Source organism: Fukomys damarensis, unplaced genomic scaffold, assembly GCF_012274545.1.
Source record: "Fukomys damarensis isolate Sample0158 unplaced genomic scaffold, DMR_v1.0_HiC HiC_scaffold_2, whole genome shotgun sequence".
NCBI lineage: Eukaryota > Metazoa > Chordata > Mammalia > Rodentia > Bathyergidae > Fukomys > Fukomys damarensis.
The window spans coordinates 29,214,954-29,233,976 of NW_022900914.1; the positions used below are offsets into that span (position 1 = coordinate 29,214,954).

General features: G+C 34.8%; 1 pseudogene; it reads left to right on the top strand.

Moving 5' to 3' along the window:
* Nucleotides 1-3,025: 3,025 nt before the first annotated feature.
* Nucleotides 3,026-3,162, top strand: LOC117286718 (annotated as a pseudogene).
* Nucleotides 3,163-19,023: the final 15,861 nt, after the last annotated feature.

A 19,023-nucleotide genomic window follows, 5' to 3' on the forward strand; every position in this document is an offset into this window, starting at 1 on the left:
AGCAGTGGGCCAAAATTGGCCTAAGGCTATAGTCTGCCTAATCCTGAAACATACTTTGCTGGTTTCTAATGTAAAACCTAATTTTTAGTAGTACAATTTATAGTATTAGCTTAGAAAACTCAAATATTATTAGATCAGGTTAGGGCAATGGAAGAGAAACATGATATGAACACTTGACAAGTTTCCAGATCTAAATTACTCTGCTTCCCTGTATATGAATTAGAAAAACTGTAACAGATTGAATTTGCCAAGAGTTTAAGAATCAAATGAATCAAAGATTGGAAATTTTTTAAAAGGTATACTTGTACTTGTGAAATATTATTTTTCTTATAATATTGACTATCATGGTTGCTCTATTCAGCTGTTATGTTTTTAAACTTATAGAAGTCACATCTTCTCTAAGATAACCTCATAATAAAACTCAAAATTGATCTAGTAACTTAGAAGCCTATGACTCCAGTTCACAGCACCACTTCTTAAAGTCCACCCCAGGATACCCCAAAGTACACTGGTTCTGAGAAATGTTTGTCAAGAAGTCCTTGACTATGAGTTTTAGAAAGGCTTTACAAGATTCTAAAAGCATGAATTTACACTGTGAGGATTAGCACTACAGAAATATTTGTTAATTAGTTCTTGATAAATATGTTTGGAATGTTTACCCTCTCTTTTCATTTTGATTTAACCTCTTCTTTCATATTGATTCACAATAGATAAATACAAACAAGTTGTCAAGATGACCTGAATAAACTAAGTATGTGTCTTGATTCAACTCACAATTTCTCACATTTATTTCTAGAAGGATTCTTTAGTGTTGGGGTATGGCCTATTAATACAGTTTCCCAGAATACATATTGGAAAAAGCTTTCATGTAGATTATTTTTGAGTAGTGCACTCCTTCACCCTGGGTGTGGAGAGCAGGAACAACTAAACTCACATTTAACAGTATATGAACAGAAATACTCAGCTGCTAACTTACATTTCATTTGTGTATCAGACTTGAATTTTTACTTATAATAATTACACAGAAACCAACCAAATCTGAAAAATGATTTATGCAGTATGAAAATCACACTCACCTCAATCAATATCCTTTTTAAAAGATGTAAAATATATTCTAAACATCAAATATGTCTGATTTGAACTTTGAGAAATGAGAAGAAATATATGCACTAGAGACACTATCAAGTCATAGAGACTTAAATAACTTTGTGCCGAAGGCAGTGAAATCCATTAAAATACAAATGCTGCTCACTTTTGCTGAATACTGCTTAAACTGTCCAGCAAGAAAGAAAATTGAAAAAAAAATGCATAGTTCATCACTTTCCTATACATATGGCTTCCAATGGCTGGCTTTCTTTGCATGTTACTTAATCAAAACAGGCCATCCTGGTCTCCTGCCAAAAATTTACTGGGCAGTGATTATCTGAGTTATAATGGGTCCTTTATGTTGCAGTTTTTTTTAATTTGAAACTAGAAATTTCCTCTGCAGCAAACATTTTTGTCTAACTATGTTTGTTTGTTTGGTACCGGGGATCAAGCTTGGGACTTTGTGTTTGAGAAGCAGGCCCAGAAAGACTGAGGTAAATCCCTAGCCCCTAACTATACATTCAGACACCAGAAAATGCTGATTGTAGAAATAACATATAAATTAACCAAAAATCAACTTAAACTGTATCTACAGAAAAGAAACACAACATTCTTTTTTCTAGTGTCTAATGGTTTAGCACAGTCCCTAATGTGCACTAAGCATTCAATAAATTTTAGGGGAATGAATGAAAAAGTGAATCAAAAACATTTTTCAAGTATTTGAAATCAAACATATAAACACTATTATTTCTATATCATTGATGACAGACTAATTTAAAATATCTTAACATGCATATCCAATAATTCAAAAGTACTAAAACAAAATAATAATCTCTTATTACAAATATTCATTTCAGTATCACAACCACTTTTTGCCCATGCACAGTAATGAAGGACTAAGAGAAATATCCCAATCTATGATACACATATATGAAGCAGAATAAAGTTTTATTAGAATGTTTTGATTACACTGTGAAGTCTACTCCTCTTCTCTGAAGCATTAAGAACCATCAGTGCAATCCAACAACATAAAATTCCCTTGCAGAACAACTGAACAATTCCCCATCAAATGCTTGGACCCACTGATATAAAATCTAAAAAGGACCTCCTACATTTATATTGAAATATATAAGCATAATATCAACCACATAGTTGCTACATTTCTTTTCACATTAATGAAATGAAAAGAATTGTGTTTTCATCCATCTAAGTATCAATTTGATAAGTTTATACAACCTATCATATATTGATTTCATTTACTCAGATAGATAACATGGTCAGTACCATATTCCATGCTGATTTATGAAACATTCATTTATCTCATAATATGCTAAAAATCATTTTCATGACAGTTTGACAAATTATTTATTGTATTTTAAAATTTATTAAATTGCAAAATACACTTCCTCAGATGGGCTTTTAATGCATATGGTGAGATACCGTATTTTTTTTTTTTGAGTGGCAAAAAAAAGGCATTTGTCTCAAAGTATACTTTAAAAGATTTCCTAACGTGATTTTGTTGTCTTTTTCCGTAATACACTTCTTAGCATTTTAATACTGAAAGTATTTTTGTCATCATATGAGTATTCTCTACTATGATAGAATTAAACTCTTCCATGGAAATTTAAAAAGATCCAAACTTTCACAAAATTAAGACAGATATATAATTTCTGAATATTTGTATACACTAATTAGTACTAATTTATAAACACCCTTTATAACAAAAATGGCAATGTAACAAATGAAACAATAAACACTTTGACCAAATTTTACAAAGAACACAATTACAATTTAAACTATTTGAAAATACAGTTTTTCAATACCTAGAATGTAAATGTTTTAAATACAGTTATGAGGAATAAAACTATGGAAATCAAAATTACAAATATTAATAAGCAGACTAATATGTTCTGTATGTGTTTGTTTCTGTGAGGTTCATGGGGCTTCTCGGCCTTTTGGCTAAGATCAAGTGTAGTATCTGTGAGGTTCATGGGGAATTCTCCATAGGGCAGTGTGTCTTTTTCATTACCCCTACTTATAAATCATCTCCTAGATTTTTATGAAAATAGACCTCTAATACATCACGTATACAGTTTTCCATCTTGAAAATTGGTCTGGATCTATTGGAATCCACTTCACTGCCTCAGAACTCAATGGCATCAAGAAGAATTCTGACAAGTAACAACCTTCCTTATATGGGACAGTCATATAGTCATTTTACAGTAGGCTTCTAAGGTGAGAAGTCCAACTAGTAACTCTTGAATCTCAGAGCAGCCACACACTCTACAACTCTCTCAGGCAGTTGCTAATTGAACCCAGTTACTTTCTGTCTATATTAGTCAAGATGGCAAATTGCAGTACTCATGAGTTAGAGCTTTTGTCATAAAAAGTAGTACTGCAAATAATTTACAAGTAGGGGTAATAAAAAAGACACATTTCCTCCTTGAGAATTCTCAGAAAACTGAATAGACATTTCTATGAATTCAGTATGGCATGTCAACCAATTTTAGTTCTGCTATTGGAGGACACCAAAAAAAGAAAAGTATTAGTAGATGTTGTTAACAAGTGAGCAGAGCAAAAAAAAATACTAGATTTATTCCACACGAGAGTAAATAATAATCAGTCAAGAATTTATTAACAAACAGACTTGTGTTCAGGATTATGCAAATAAGAACTGAGAGGAAACTGGAAACTTTCAACTATTATTGCTATCTCTTCCAGTTTATTTAAATTACAAGTAAATAAACTGTAGTTCATATTCCATATCTAAAATAACACTTAGGGCTTAAAAAAATGGAAAATATCACTATATTCAAGCATACTATACTGAATTGAAGGATACAATTAAACAAGGTGAAAGTGTGTTTTCAAATGTGTCTAATTTAGCCACTTACCTTTCAAATCAATTCAGGTGTTTCCAAGAAGCAGAAAACGACATCAAGAAACAGACAGGGCTGAACAGTGTACACATACACATACTGAAACACACTCTCTAAAAAATTGTTAAGATACAGTTAATAAAGTTGAATTAAGGAATATAAGGGTTGCAGAGGGCCACCTTTCTGATTTCATAACCCCACTGTGTCTCCAGGACAATAAATCTTCCTGACAATCCCTTTTTCCTGATGCAATACAGGCATCCTGCAGTATTCCCCTGAGAACAGGATTCCAAACAGGATATATGATAGGTTTTCTTCCACTAAGGCCTTCATTCTCACTGTTTCTGCAAGGAAAGAATTTTCTGACATCTTGGAAAAATTAGGAGCTCAGCATGAAAACTTCCCTGCAGAGTTTTCACTTGCACAGCCAGAATCCACCACACACTAACGTGCTCACCTGCACTTTGCAAGTCAGATGATCCCACAGACCAGTGCTTTCAGGAGAGCCACAGATGGGGACTGTTTGGTATTATTTATGCGTATTTCACCCGTTTCTCCTCAGAGTGTGTAGGTACAAGAAAGATTCTGAGAAAAGTACAATTCATGTGGAGTTGCACCACCCCCTGCGTACTTTTCCCATTTACATAAACCCAAAGACATAGAACAAGGATTTGCATACAAGTCCTGGTTACTTACATGCTACGTAGAGTAACAGTACTGGAACCATCACCTAAACTAATGTTATGAATGGTCCCCCAATTTTCTCTCTCTCTCTCTCTCTCTCTCTTTTTTTTTTTTTTTTGGTAATGGGCATTGAACTTGGGACCTTGTGCTTGACAGGCAGGTGGTGGAACCACTGATCTAAATCCTCAGCCCTCAAAATTTCTATATTTATTTCTTTTTTCCAAAGTGATCTGAGAAAGTAGCTGTATTGTATCTTTGTTTATGAAACCTACTGACCTAAATGTGCATCAAAAATTAGCTTCATAAATAGTTCAAATAGAAAAGCTATACCAAAGGGAAATAAATGTATAAGCTTTGACACAGTAACACAAAACTAAAAATTAAAAATTTACAAGTATATCAAATTATATACCTTGTTCTCACCAGTTTCTCAGAATATTCTTTTGACAGTTTAGACTGGCTTTCTTTGGAGAAATACAGGTAACTGTGAATCTTAGTGAACCCCGACTTCTCCCACATGAAGGGTAAAAGAAAGCAAAATCTGAGCAGTAAATGTTAACAATTAATACCTCATATGTGTGTTTGAATATAATTATCAACATTTTGGGATGAAAAATTATTTCTTGTATGAAGTGCTATATACATTTTATTATATTAACCTGTAGCCCTCCTCTCTATTTACTAAAAGCCAATAGTATTCTACTTCCTAAAGCACCTGATTTGAACCTGAAAGACAAAGACTTCTGGGTAACAATAAGTATTGTCATTAATTGTGCTCTTGTGATAAGCCAGAGTCTATCTTAACAACTTTACATAAAGCACATCTGGTTTAATAACTATAGACAAAATAACTTTAATTTTAATTATAATTTCTATTTTACAGAAGATAGATATGAAATAGCCTGAGAGATCTGGACTCTATGTAGTAGATGTTCAGTGAAATTCTTTACTAGCTACTTGCAAACCCAGCAAACATAACAAAACGTTTGTTTCACAGATACATGGCAGAGGCCTGAAACTTAATCAGGACCTTAGTTGGGAACTCAAAAAAAGTGAGATCTCTATATGTCAGAAGTTATATACTGGGGGTTACTAGATTTTGATAAAATGCTCAGTAACCACAGTTGGAAATGAAGCTTGGGGAATTATAGTTTCATAGTTCAGGATATTCCCTAGTAGGTGTACCTGGTGTTCATCATTAATACTGAAAAGGGTAGATGAAAAGAGAGGCTGAAGCTGACCAGTGCATGAGTAGTATGAGTTTGAATATGAGAGGAAGAATCTGGTATCTCAAATGAAGGCAGGAATATAATATATTTTGCTTAAATTATGATTTATTTATAACAGTATCTCTCAAAGCAGGGGGTTTGGGTAATAGTAGCAACTCCGAGGCACAAATCTTGTCAATTGGTGCTCTATCTGTATATATGGATTCATTCAGTGGGCAGAGAACAGAGGTTGTAGAAACCCCACAGTCCAAAAGACAGTCCCCACTAGGTACCCATCTAATTAAATGATTTGAGAACCTAATTCAGTAAATATTCATCAAGTATTTTTTGTAAAGTTTTATAGTTCATGGATTCCCTTTTTCAGAATGTGATCACTACGTAAACTTGGGGAGGCTTAAATTTTATTTGGTTTGAAAATTTACCAGGAGTTGTTCACATATATTTCAAAAACATATGTCATCAATGTAACACCTCTCACAGTATGAGTCACGAATATAACCTACCTCTATTAGTGTGCAAATGTGACTTCATATTCATGATGCTTCTACATTTAGGCACAAGCAACTGACAACCTCTTTTGTCTTCTACTGCACTCATGCCTGTACTTTCATATATTGTAATACAAATATTTTTATTAAAATACTTTGCATATCTATCATCAAATTATACTGATCTTAAAAGTTCTGTTATAGGGCTAGGGATTTAGCTCAGAGGCAACATGCCTGCCTCACAAGCGCAAGATCCTGAGTTCAATTCCCCAGTACCGGGGGGGAAAAAAAAAGTCTATGGTGTATAATCTCTGCTATCTATGTAACTATATTGTTTTTCCTATGAATTTCATTTTTAAGGGCCAGGGATTAAACTCAGTGGTTCGGTGTCCTGCCTTGCAAGCACAAGGACGTGAGTTCAATCCCCGGTACCACCCACGAAAAAAAAGAATTTCATTTTTAAGATAATAAAATGAGACCTTCGTGACCTTAATGTACTTATTCTGAGACACTGGTTAACATCTATCTTTTCTCACACAAATAAAAAAATCAAATTGATAAACTTAATACCCAGAGTTTACAGCACTGGATCAAATAATTTAGGAAAAAATGAAGCCAACAATGTAAAAGCTTTTTAACATGATCTGTTTAATTATTGGAAAACAGAATGAAGAATGCTTTTGCCCACTGTGTCCAAGTTCTTTCCAAGATTTTATTAGCTGTTATATGCTAGACACAGTTATGGGTGTAGGAAATGCACAGGAAAATGAGTCAAACATGATTTATGATGTCGTGGATTTCTCATTTTTAAAAGGAGAAATGGGAAATAAATTTAAAATATACTAGAACAGCAAGACCTCTGAGAAGTGCAGAATCATGCTTCAAAGAGCTTACTGTGAGATAACAGAACAGAATTCAATTTGGCGCCAAATCTCTTTTACTAGTTGTCCTGTTTGTCCCTTTCCTCATTAATACCAGATCACAGTGAACTTCAATTTAACTCTCCCATTTGACCTACTCTCCCAGTTTAATTATTTTTCCAGGAGAAGCTGACTCATCAACATGATAGTAAGCACCCAGAAAGGACCTTGTCCTATGTCTCTTTCTTCCCCACTATGTGCCCAGCAGATCTACAATGATCAATGTAAAGGAGGAAAGAAAACTAAGAAAGTTGGCACTGTGACCCTAGCAAGAACAGGGGAGGCAAATGGGAGAATTAAGAACTAGAGCCTGAGTTTCCCTAAATAATTCATTTCCATTTCCTGATAGAATATATATCATGGTAGGTAAGGTCCTATCATGGACATATGATTCATTCAACCAGGTTCAGAAACTGATTTAGCCATTTATTATTGTAACAAGGCAAATTCACAACATCTCTGAGTCTTAGTTTCCTAACAGAGAGCAAAGAAAGCCTTATGAAGGTGTCAAAACATAATGTTCCAAAAGCACTTAGCCCACTGTTGGGAATACAGTAATAGTTCAACAAATATAGCTCATTGCCAGTTCACTGGTTTGAGCTATGCTTTTATAACTAGAATCAAATGGTCCAGTATATTATAAGGGATTGGGTCATAAGTAATAATGCCATGTGAAATGTGGACTATCCAAAAACTGGAATTAAGAAAAATAATGCCACATTAAGAAAAAGCGATTCCCATGATGTATCTTAATTCAACTGACAAATAAAGGTCATACCAACTGTCATAAACTGTTCTACTGTACGTAGGTTTTACAAATAAAATTTTCAAGGTAAGAGGTCTTTCTTAAAGACAAAATACAGGGATTGATTACAAAAACATTTAATTCCAGCATCATTGCTAAGTGCCCCAGGTAGAAACTAAGTCCACTTTCCCTTACAAAAATGCACATAAAAGCCCACACTTTTAAAAATGATACTCAAAGAGCTTACAAATTCATGTTAATGGAGGTATACCTTCTTCCTCTTCATGAGGAGACACGTCAAAATCCATTTGTAGAAATCATATACCCCCAAATCTCACTCTCATTCTCATTACCTCATGTTTACGCTAGTGTGTGTTTTGCCTTTATAAAATAAAGTCAAAAGCCAGCGTAAAACACTGCTTAAATGCAACTTTAATAAACTTAAAGTTAGTATGCTGTTCTTCTGTCATTAGGTGGACCACTGCATGCAGCTTCCATTCCTAAGCTGCCCGTGTCATACCAAGCTCACTGCAGAACCTCAGAGTATTTCAATGTGGTCACCTCTGCCCATGGAGGCTCACTGGGGCACAGCAGACAGCCACAGGCAAGAATTAGGGCACAGAAGATTCAACTGCATGCAGTAAGTGGCAGAGAAAGTTGCAGAAGTGCTGGGAAAGAAACTCGCCATGGTGGGTGAGTGATCTAGCGGAGCCGAAACATAGATACAACCTTGACTGCATACATGGCTTTGGTAGGATTCAATGCTTAATTTCAGTTCTTCATAAACTGGGGATTGAGGTAGATATGCAGCTTCTATAATCACATCCCACATCCAGCTTCTTCACTGAGAAAGGCCCTCAGCAACTTTCACCAGGACTCACTGTCAGAACAGGAACAGCAAATAGAGAAACGTAATGGTGCCACTTGACTGGGTCAGAATACAAGGTGATTCCAGGACCTGGAGGGTAACGCTTCCAGATCAGAGATAAACAGACTCAGCCATGAAGGCTGACACAACGGGCATCTACACGTGCGTGAGGAAAGACAGCTGGGGAGGTACACAAAAAAAAGACAGGTGCAGGGGTGAGGGTGCCCTGCTTCCGTGTGGTTTTCCTGTATATTCTCTCCATCTCTTTCCCTCCTTCCATCCCTCCCTCTTTTCTCCCTGTCTCCTGCAAACACACACACACACACACACACACACACACACGGATTCAACAGCCTGGATAGGGAAGTAGATTTTAATCCACAGCTGGTCTGGGTCACTACTCGTACAATAAAAAATACAAAGTGAAGTCTGCACATAATTATATACCAGAGAGGTTGTGAACAGGATGAAAATCACAGTTCACACAACTGTTGGTAAATAAGAACCAGGAGAGGCAAGGCTTAGCCCTGTCTGCCACTAGCAGAGTACAGTTGCAGCTTTTCAGTGGAGTTCAAAGAGTAATTATAGAGAAGTGAGTTAAACCCTGAAAGTTGTGGTTATGCAACATTTAATGAGATAATCTGTTTAGTCATCATGTCTCCTCTATAAGAGGAAAATTTTAGATTTTTTAAAAAAGTGATGTTTCAAATACACCATTTTAAGTGAATTTTACTTTAACGAACAGGCATGCATGAAAGCCTTACAAATGTTCACTTAAGTGAAGTCAGAGGATCATAAATAAATGTAACTGTCAGAGATAGAACAGTGCCAAATCTATACATGAGGAAACATCACAGAGAAGGTAAGCAATTGATGTACTGCCAAACAGTTAGAGAAGGGCTAGGGTGAGATTTAAGAGCAGTTCCTTTGGATGAATGTGACAGAGCTGTATTTTACATCACCCAAAAATATTTTTATAGAAAATGATACATTTCATCCTCATCCAGTACTTAGCACAGATTCTAGGAAATACTAAGTGTCTGACAGTTAATCAATGAGGGACTATGTACATTAATGAGTGAGCTCTGTAGCCTATCCAAGCAGGACATTGGCTGCAGACATGGACGTGAGAGCACAGCTTTCCCAGAGAAGCCACAGGCAAATGTTATGTTAGTAAAATTCATAAAACACACATGTAAGAAAAGAGTTTTGCTAGTTTCTCTCCCTACCCTAGAAACTCAGATCCTCTTCCTCAGATCCTGGAAGAGAAATGTCAGCTGTTGTTAGCTGACCTATACTACTAGTAGCTTCTTTATTAAGGTGATGAACTTAAAAGGTAAGACTCAAAAACTGAGATCTGACATTTACAGACCTCAGTATTCAATTTACTGTTCTCTGCGCTTTACACTTTGTAACAAACACATCTCATCCAAATACAAATGGTATTCAGAAGTACTAATATCGGCTCATATTTACACATGGGAGAAATCAGGTCCCTTTTCTAGAATCAGCCGGCAGAGGCAATCTGACCCCACAGTTCATGCTTTTTCCACAACATGACACTATCCCTTGTTATAGGAAGGGGGCCCTGAAGGATGTCATTGCGAGTATGGGTAAAATAATTTAACTAAAATGTTATCTATGCTTGGACTGTCAGAGTATTTTGCCATGGCTTCTTTCTGTAAAAATTCTCTCCTTAAATCTATACCCTTATACAAATCTCTAGTGCAGAATTCAGTAGAGAATTTGTTCACCAAGATATTGCATTTAGAGGGCCAGGGATTTAGCTCAGTGGTTCCACCCCCTGCCTCGCAAGTGAAAGTTCCCAAGTTCAATCCCTGATACAGGAAAAAAAAAAAAAAAAAAGATAATGCATTTAGTCATCAAGGTAAGTTTCTTTCAAATTTTGATTCTGGTTCTTACTAGGCCTACATCTTTGCACAAGTTACTTGATCTCTCTCATCTTAATATTGCAGGAATGTAAGAGGGGAATACTAACTACTATCTGTACTATCTTTAAAGTTGTAGCGAGCTTGTAAAGTTCTCCAGAAGTGCTAACAATGTCCCGCATTCCTGATTAGCATAGCTGGGAAACAATGCTACTAGCATCTGTGAGGTAGAGGCCAACAAGCCTGAAAAGATCCTGCAACACCCAGAGCAGCATCCACATCAAGAAAATTACAAAGCCCAAGATGCCAGCCAGTAAAGCAAGCTGAAAACAGAAGACCTTGTTTGCAACTGGGTGTAATATTAGCAATCATTAAATGGACACTGTTTTTTGTGGCTTAGCTCAGGCACAAAATTTGTAAAACAATTTAGGCTGAAGCTTTAATAAAATAAAAACATTTATTCTTTCTTCCATCTATGGTAGAAAAAGTCACTGCACATTAGATACATGTTTGAGTTCTTTTGTGAATTATTTTTTCTGATTCTTCTATATACTACATGAAACTAAAATTTAAACAACATTTAAAACAGGTGATAAATTAAGCTGTTCTTATGACCCTGAATCTTTGTGGTTTATAGTTGACTGATAATATACACTGGGAACAGTGGAAAACATTTTAGTAAGGAAAAAAAAAACCCAAAAGATAATTAGAATTCTTTGGCAGTGAAACCCTTCTACCCCTCTCTCCGTTTAGGAGGTAACTTGTGACATTTTTAAAGAAGAAAACACTAGAGATCACAATTTTCTACGTACTTGTTCAAATGCTCTGAGTGTCTATGTTTTGGGGCCAAAGATTTTCGTTATTTATTTCTAAAGGGATTATCCCTGGAAATCGGACTACTTTCCTAGAATACCAGGAAAGATGACAATCAGGAAGTACGGTCAAGGGAACAGGAGGTTCCTATGCTTAGTAGAGAAAACAAAGGCAAAGGAACACATTCTGTACCATGGAGTTCAACAGTAAGTCACAAGTTTTCTTGTACCCAGTACAGTGTTAGACAAGTGTAAGCATCTGAGAACTGCAAATAATACTGGCTTTTGTTAAGTAGAATCCCAAAGCCTTCATCCCAGCTCTCAAGAGTTACCATGAGTGCTGTGTGCCAAATAATAATTTGCATTTGTTTTTTTCTCTTTCTGCTAGAAATATGTGCTTAATTTTTAAAGTAAAAATAAAAACTGGTACATGATGTTGTAAATGGAATTTTTAAAAATTCATTTTCAAATTATCTGTTGCTGTTTTATAGAAGCCAACGCATTCCATATACTGATTTTGTATATCCTGCAAGCTTGCTGAATTTGTAGCCATAGTAGTTTGTGTGTTTGTATATGTAGGTGTGGTTGCCTTGGGATTTTCTGTACAGAAGATGGTGCCATCTGCAAGTAGACACAGCTTTATTTCCTCCTTTCCAATTTGGTGGCTGCTTGCCTTCTCCCCCTTAATTTCCCTGTGTAGTACATACAGTAAAATTTTCAAAGGAAGCAACAAAAACAAGCATCACTGTCTTGTTTTCAGTCTTACAGGGAACAGCAGTCTATCAATACTCGATTTAAGTATGATCTCTGCTGTACATTTCCCGTAAGTGCTCTGCATTCATTAGGCTCAGAAAGTTTTCTTCTGTTCCTATTTTTCACCGCAGTGATGTACTTGCAACACTATTCTAAATCTGTAGTCATGATGACATGCCATTTTATGTATTGCTGAACGTGACTGGCTAAAATTTTTTCCATTAAGTTTATTGGTACATTTAAGGAAAACAATGCAGTTACATTCATCATTGGGACCTAGTACCTTTACATGATAGGTCTTGGTTCTTATTTTTTCCCCATTCTCCTGCCCTCCCTTCATCCCTTTACCCTTCCCTATTTACAAAGACTCTGTTTCCATTTTTTCCTTTTTTCATATTTTTTCTTTTCCCTTATTTCCTTTCCCCTAATCTTTCCATTTCCCCTTCTATTTTAGATCTTTTCTTCCTACTTCACACTATCAATTATATCGTCTCAACCTGATTTACACTTTTAGTTTTTCCACACCAGAGAAACTATTCAGTATTTACTCAAGTGTGTCCTACTTATTTAATATTACTCAGCCATAAAGAGCGAGAGAATAGATTCATTCATAGGAAAATGGATACATATTGAAGATATACTCCTAAGTGAAATAAATAAGTCCCACATGTGTAAATACCGAATAGTTTCCCTGGTGTGAATATTCTGCAACAATGCATAAGATTCTAATAAGATTACTGACATTTAGAAATGGGAGGAAAGGAGCTAAAGGTGTAGGGAAGGTGTGATACGTAGGGGAAGAACAAAAAGGGAAAAGAAAAAAATGTGAGAGAATGAAAAGATGAAAATAAAGTGTTTGTAGATGGGGAGGGGAGGAGGGGGTGAAGGGAGGGCAGAGGTAAGGGGAAAAAAATGAGAATCAAGACTTGCCATGTAAAGGTACATGATCCCAACAATGAATGTAACTGTACTGTATCCCTAAATGTACCAATAAACTCAATAAAAAAATAAAATAAAATAAAATAAAAATAACTTAAGAGTTATGAACTCTATGTATCCATTTAGCTATAAATGTTTCTAGTTTATCGTTCTTTATGGCTGAGTAGTACTCCATTTTATAGAAAAACCACATCTTGTTTAGAAGTTTTGCATGTATATTCCTGAGAGACAGTGATCTCTAGTTTTATCTAGCTTTGACATTACTATAATAAAAAAGAAAGCAATAAGTGTTGAGGAGAAAGTGGAGAAACTGGAGCTCCCAGAGTTTGCTGAGTAAAATGTAAAATGGTGCAGTCACTTTGAAAAAAAGAATTGCAGGTTCCCAAAATATGAGATACTACATAATCCAGAAATTTTACTCTTACACATCTAAGAAAACTGACAATATACATACAAAAATTTGTTTACAAATGTTCATAACAGCATTATTCATCACTGTCAAAACACAGGAACAACCCAGATGTCTATTAACTATACAGCAAAACTTTTTTTCAGCCAAAAAAGGATTGGAACACTAATATATACTGTATCATAACATTTTGTTAAATGAAAAAAGCAAAATCTCATATATTGTCTAATTTCACCTATACGAATAAGGAAATACATAGAATGTAGTTTATTAGCTGCCAGGGGCTGGGAGAGGGGAAGGGGGTTAGGATTGTGATTGTACAGAGTGTCTTTTTGGATAATGAAAATATTCTTGAATTAAAAGTAATGGTAATTGCACAACATTACAAATATGATAAAATCTATTGAAGCATGCACTTTGAAAATGAACTTGTACATGGATTATTTCAAGTCACACACATACATATTCATCATTGATCTTATTTTCAAGAAGCATGAAATTCAAAATTGAAATTAATATTTCCTTATATCTCACACTAACATCCTGTTTTGCTGTTGCTATTTTAAATATTTTTATTGGTACATTTTAGAAAAACAATACAGTTACATTCATCATTGGGATCTTGCACCTTTACATGACAGGTCTTTGTTATTTCTTCCCTGTTCCCCTAGTCTTCCTTCCCCCACTTCACCCTTCCCTATTTACAAAGACTTGGTTTCCACTTTTTTCCTTTTCTCTTGCCTTTTTACTTTTCCCCTACCCCTCCCATTTGCCTAATACTTTTAGACCTTTTCTTCCTATTACAAAATATCAAGTATACATTTTGACCCTTATTTACACTTTGTTTATCATACCAGAGAAACTATATGGTATTTACACATGTCCTATTAATTTCACTTGAGTATGTCCTCAATGTGCATCCACTTAGCTATAAATGTCCCTAGCTTCTCATTCTTTGTGGATGAGTAGTACTCCATTTTATAAAAGAACCATATCATCTTTATCCAGTCTCCAGGTGATGGGCAATTGGGCTGTTTCAAATTTTAGCTTTTACAAACTGTGCTGCTACAAACATGGGTGAGCATATATCACTGCTAATATCCTGTTTTAACAAATGAAGAACTGAGATTCCCAAGAAGTTATATGACTTGCTCCCTAAAAACTCAGTTACATGGGAATTTGTTAAAGTGCTATTCATAGTCCTAAGGTGTTTGCACAACCATTTTCTTACACATACAAGTTCTCTGAAGTTGAAAAAAGTGCAGCTGTTGTACTTGCGTGATTCCTCCCTTGTTCTAAAAGAAATGTTTTTTTTGCATTTCACTTTAATTTTTTGAGTTACAACAAATGCTCTTTGATTCTTCTTATGCAACAGACAAGAAAACAATAAGCATCAGTCACATGTAACCATAAGAAGATTTTAGTAAAGAAAAAAAACAAACAAACTTGATCTACCTCTGGGACGCACTAACTCTCCCTATCAGGTGGAGACAGAAGCTCATCGAAGAATTTAAGGATTCTTCCTCTAGTCTTTCTTTCTTTATTCGTTCTTTCCTTCCTTCTCTCTTTCTATCCCTTAATTCCTTTTCATTTTAGTTCTTCCTTCCCTTCCTTATTTCCTTCTTTTCCTCCCTAACCATCAATTTGACTTTTCCCAACTAGTCACCGCTTCTAAGGATAAATACAATAAAAATGTACTCAGCATTTAAACAATTTAAAACTTGCAGACTTGTTTTAAACAAAATACTTCTGCTTTTAAAAAATAATTACAAGGGCTAGGGATTTAGCTCAGTGGCTCCGCCACCTGCCTCACAAGCACGAGGACCCAAGTTTGATCCCCAGTATCAAAAATAATAATAATAATAATAATAATAATAACAACAAAAACAACAACAACAAAAATGTTTGGAAGAACTCCAAGCTACTGGAGTCAGTGAACAACAGGAGAGGAAAATTATAATCTGGAACAGAGGAAGTACATACGGCATCAGTGCAAAGACCAGACAGGTCCATGAACTTCTAACTGCTTACTCTCGGAATTTACCTTAAGCGTCTCAAGCTTGACCTGGAGAAATATTGTGCCAGAAGAGTTTTCAGGAATATACACTTTGTATCTGGACCCATTTCAGAAAAAGGCTAGGGTGCTTCTATCATATGTGTTTTTAAGATAGTTTCTAAGAAACTACACTGTACTAGCTATACTCCAGTTCTATCCAATTCAGTTCTTGCATGAGTTGCTTCTAATAGCAGGACTAGTGATCTTCAGTCTCTTTCACCGAAAGAATAACGCTTTGATGATTATATTTAGACTACTCCATTTTAGTGAATTTGATAAAACCAACTAAATTTGTTCTGCTTTTAACTCTGCACTCAATGGAACAAATGTATTTTATTTCTACTCTGGAAATTCTGAAGTTGTGTGCACACTAAGGAATTAGAGGCCTGCCCTAATGTTATGCGCATCAGCCTGTTGTGAACAGAAATCGACCCTAAAATTAAGTGCATCTCAAATATGCACACACCATATAGTAGCTTTAATGAATAAACTGAGCTGAAATGACTTTATGACAGCCATTTTGCTACCAAACTATCGTTTGGGAATTCTGAGTGAATTACATTTGCCACAGTTTATTTAATTAAGGAAAATAAACATTTGTGTTAAAATATGAAAGATAAAACAAAAAGCAATAAATACTGCAATCATTTTTTAAAGTAGCATGTCTATAATTAAGGACTGTGGAAACTTATTTCTAAAACATTTCATGTTGATTTGCAAAAGAGAGTTCCTTCTTACCTACTTCCCCTGTAATCCAGTCATGGTTTTCTAAACACAAGAATTTTTCAAGGCCTGCTTAAACAGAATTCCAGTTGCACGAGAAATAATACCAAGAATTAACAAATGGGATAATACCAGATTAAAAGGCTTTGCACAGTAAAAGAAAAAACCAATAGACTGAAGAGACAGCCTACTGAACAGGAAAAAATTTTGCCAGCTATACCTCAGAGGACTGACATACAGAACATATAAGGAACTTAATAAAATTAGACTCCGCCCAAGATAAATGAGTCAATCAAAAAAAAAATAGACAATTGAAATGAATAGGCACTTCATAGAAGAAGAAATACAAATGACCAATTAATACATGCAAATATGTCTAGCATCTTTGGTCATTAGAGAAATGCAAATCAAAACAATATGGAGATTCTACCTTACTCCAATAAGAATGGCCATTGTCCATGACTCAAAAAAACAACAAATGCTGGCTATGCTGGGGGCGGGGAGAAAGAACATTCCTACATTACTGATGGGAATGTAAATTAGTACAAATAATATGAAAATTACTCATAAAACTAAAAATAGAAATTCCATCCAACCTAGTTCTACCTTTCCTAAGTATCATCTAGAAAAGCTAAAATCATCATATAAAGCAACAGATATATACAAGTTTACAGAAGGACAACTGACAACTGCTAAATCGTGGAAGCAGGTTATATGATCACCAACAAATAAATGGATAAAAAAAGTGTAGCAAATACAGTGGAATATTACTCAGCCTTAAAGAATAAATCTGAAATGATTTGTAGGAAAATAGATGGATCTTGGAACCACATGGTAAGTGAAATGTCAATCATAAAGGATAAATATTACATGTTTTCTGTAACATGAAAAACAAATATATTTAAATAATTTGAAGAGCAAAATAAAAGAGCCATGTGGTCAAGATGTGATTTGTTTATGTATCAAATGCCCTAAATGAAAGTCACCACTATGTATCATATAGTAATAAAAATTTTTAAATAATTTTTGAGAATGAGTGAGGTATCACTATGCTCAACTACCCTATTTCTGGTTCTTATATACATTTAATTACACAGCCAAATATTTTTGGAAATGATCAAATGGCATATTTGTAAATTACCTCATAAAGATTGCTTTTCAAGACACAATTTATGCTTAAAAGTATTTAAGAATAAAAAGCAGATTATGTTTGTTACAAATGTAATTCTCAATGTCAGCAGACACCCAGTAAATGTTTAACCAATAGAATAAAAACAAAGTCAAACACAAACTAAAACCAAAATAATATGCTTCCAAGAAAATTATCATTCATCATTTGGTTCTCAGTAACTAAATTTTAACTTATAAATCAAAATATGATATAAAATTAATACAATATAAATAATTTTAATTCTAAATTTGGTCTCACTGTAAGCATTTTCAGATGAGAACTACAGAATTATAGCAAGTTTTGGTAAATGTTAGGTAGCATATTTGGGACAAATGAGCAAGCATCTTTTGGCTACTAACTATTTATAGATCTGCTCAAATGGAGCTATGACCTTTCAAAATAAAATGTCCACTGAACTATAATTACTGTTTAATATCCATTAAACAGATTATTGTGTTCAATAGTCCTGTGAAGTGGCCAAGTATATATTATATGGATCTTTTTTACAAATAAATGTACGCTATCTTGTATAAAAAAGAGTGGGCTAGGGGCTAGGGATTTAGCTCAGTGGTGCCGCTGCCTGCCTCGTAAGCGCAAGGTCCAGAGTTCAATCACCAGTACAAAAAGAAGAGTGGGCTATCTTCTTAAAATACAGACTCTTTTTCAACTTATAGTTGGCCCTAAAATTCTTGACAAGTTATCTGTGACGCTGATGCATTTGGTTCCTAGACTACATTTCACGGAATACTTGAACCCCTGCAATACAATAGTTACATGTAAGATAGATCTTCCTTTGTTTTAATTTAAATACATGTTCTAGAGACAGGGATATAGCTCCCTGCCTGCCAAACATGAGGTCCTGATTTTGATCCCTGGTACCAAGAAAAAAAAATCAAATAAATACTGTATGTTGACTAAAGTTGTAGCTGTTCATCTCATCATATGGTTTTATCAGATTCAAAGACAACAATAGGAGGACAAAACACACTTTTTAACACTCAGAGCTACAGAGAATACTGGGATCTAGAAAGACTGATGTAGAAAAATATATATGATATGATCCATTTGAATCTAGCCATACCATTTGGAGAAAATCTATGTAATATAGTTGATCAGACCACATAATTGTAACCAATGATTCGGGTCCCTCAAAGGTTTATTCTACTTGAGAAAACAATCCAGATCCAGGGCACCTGTGGTGTTGAAGCAGCAACAGCAAAGGGTGAACAGATTGTTAACTCCTATCCTCATAAGAGAAAGAGTAATTAAGATATAGATACAGATATATATATATATATATATATATGCATATATATATATATATGCATGCAAATATATAGAGCCTTTGGGAACAGGGCTTAATCTTGTATAT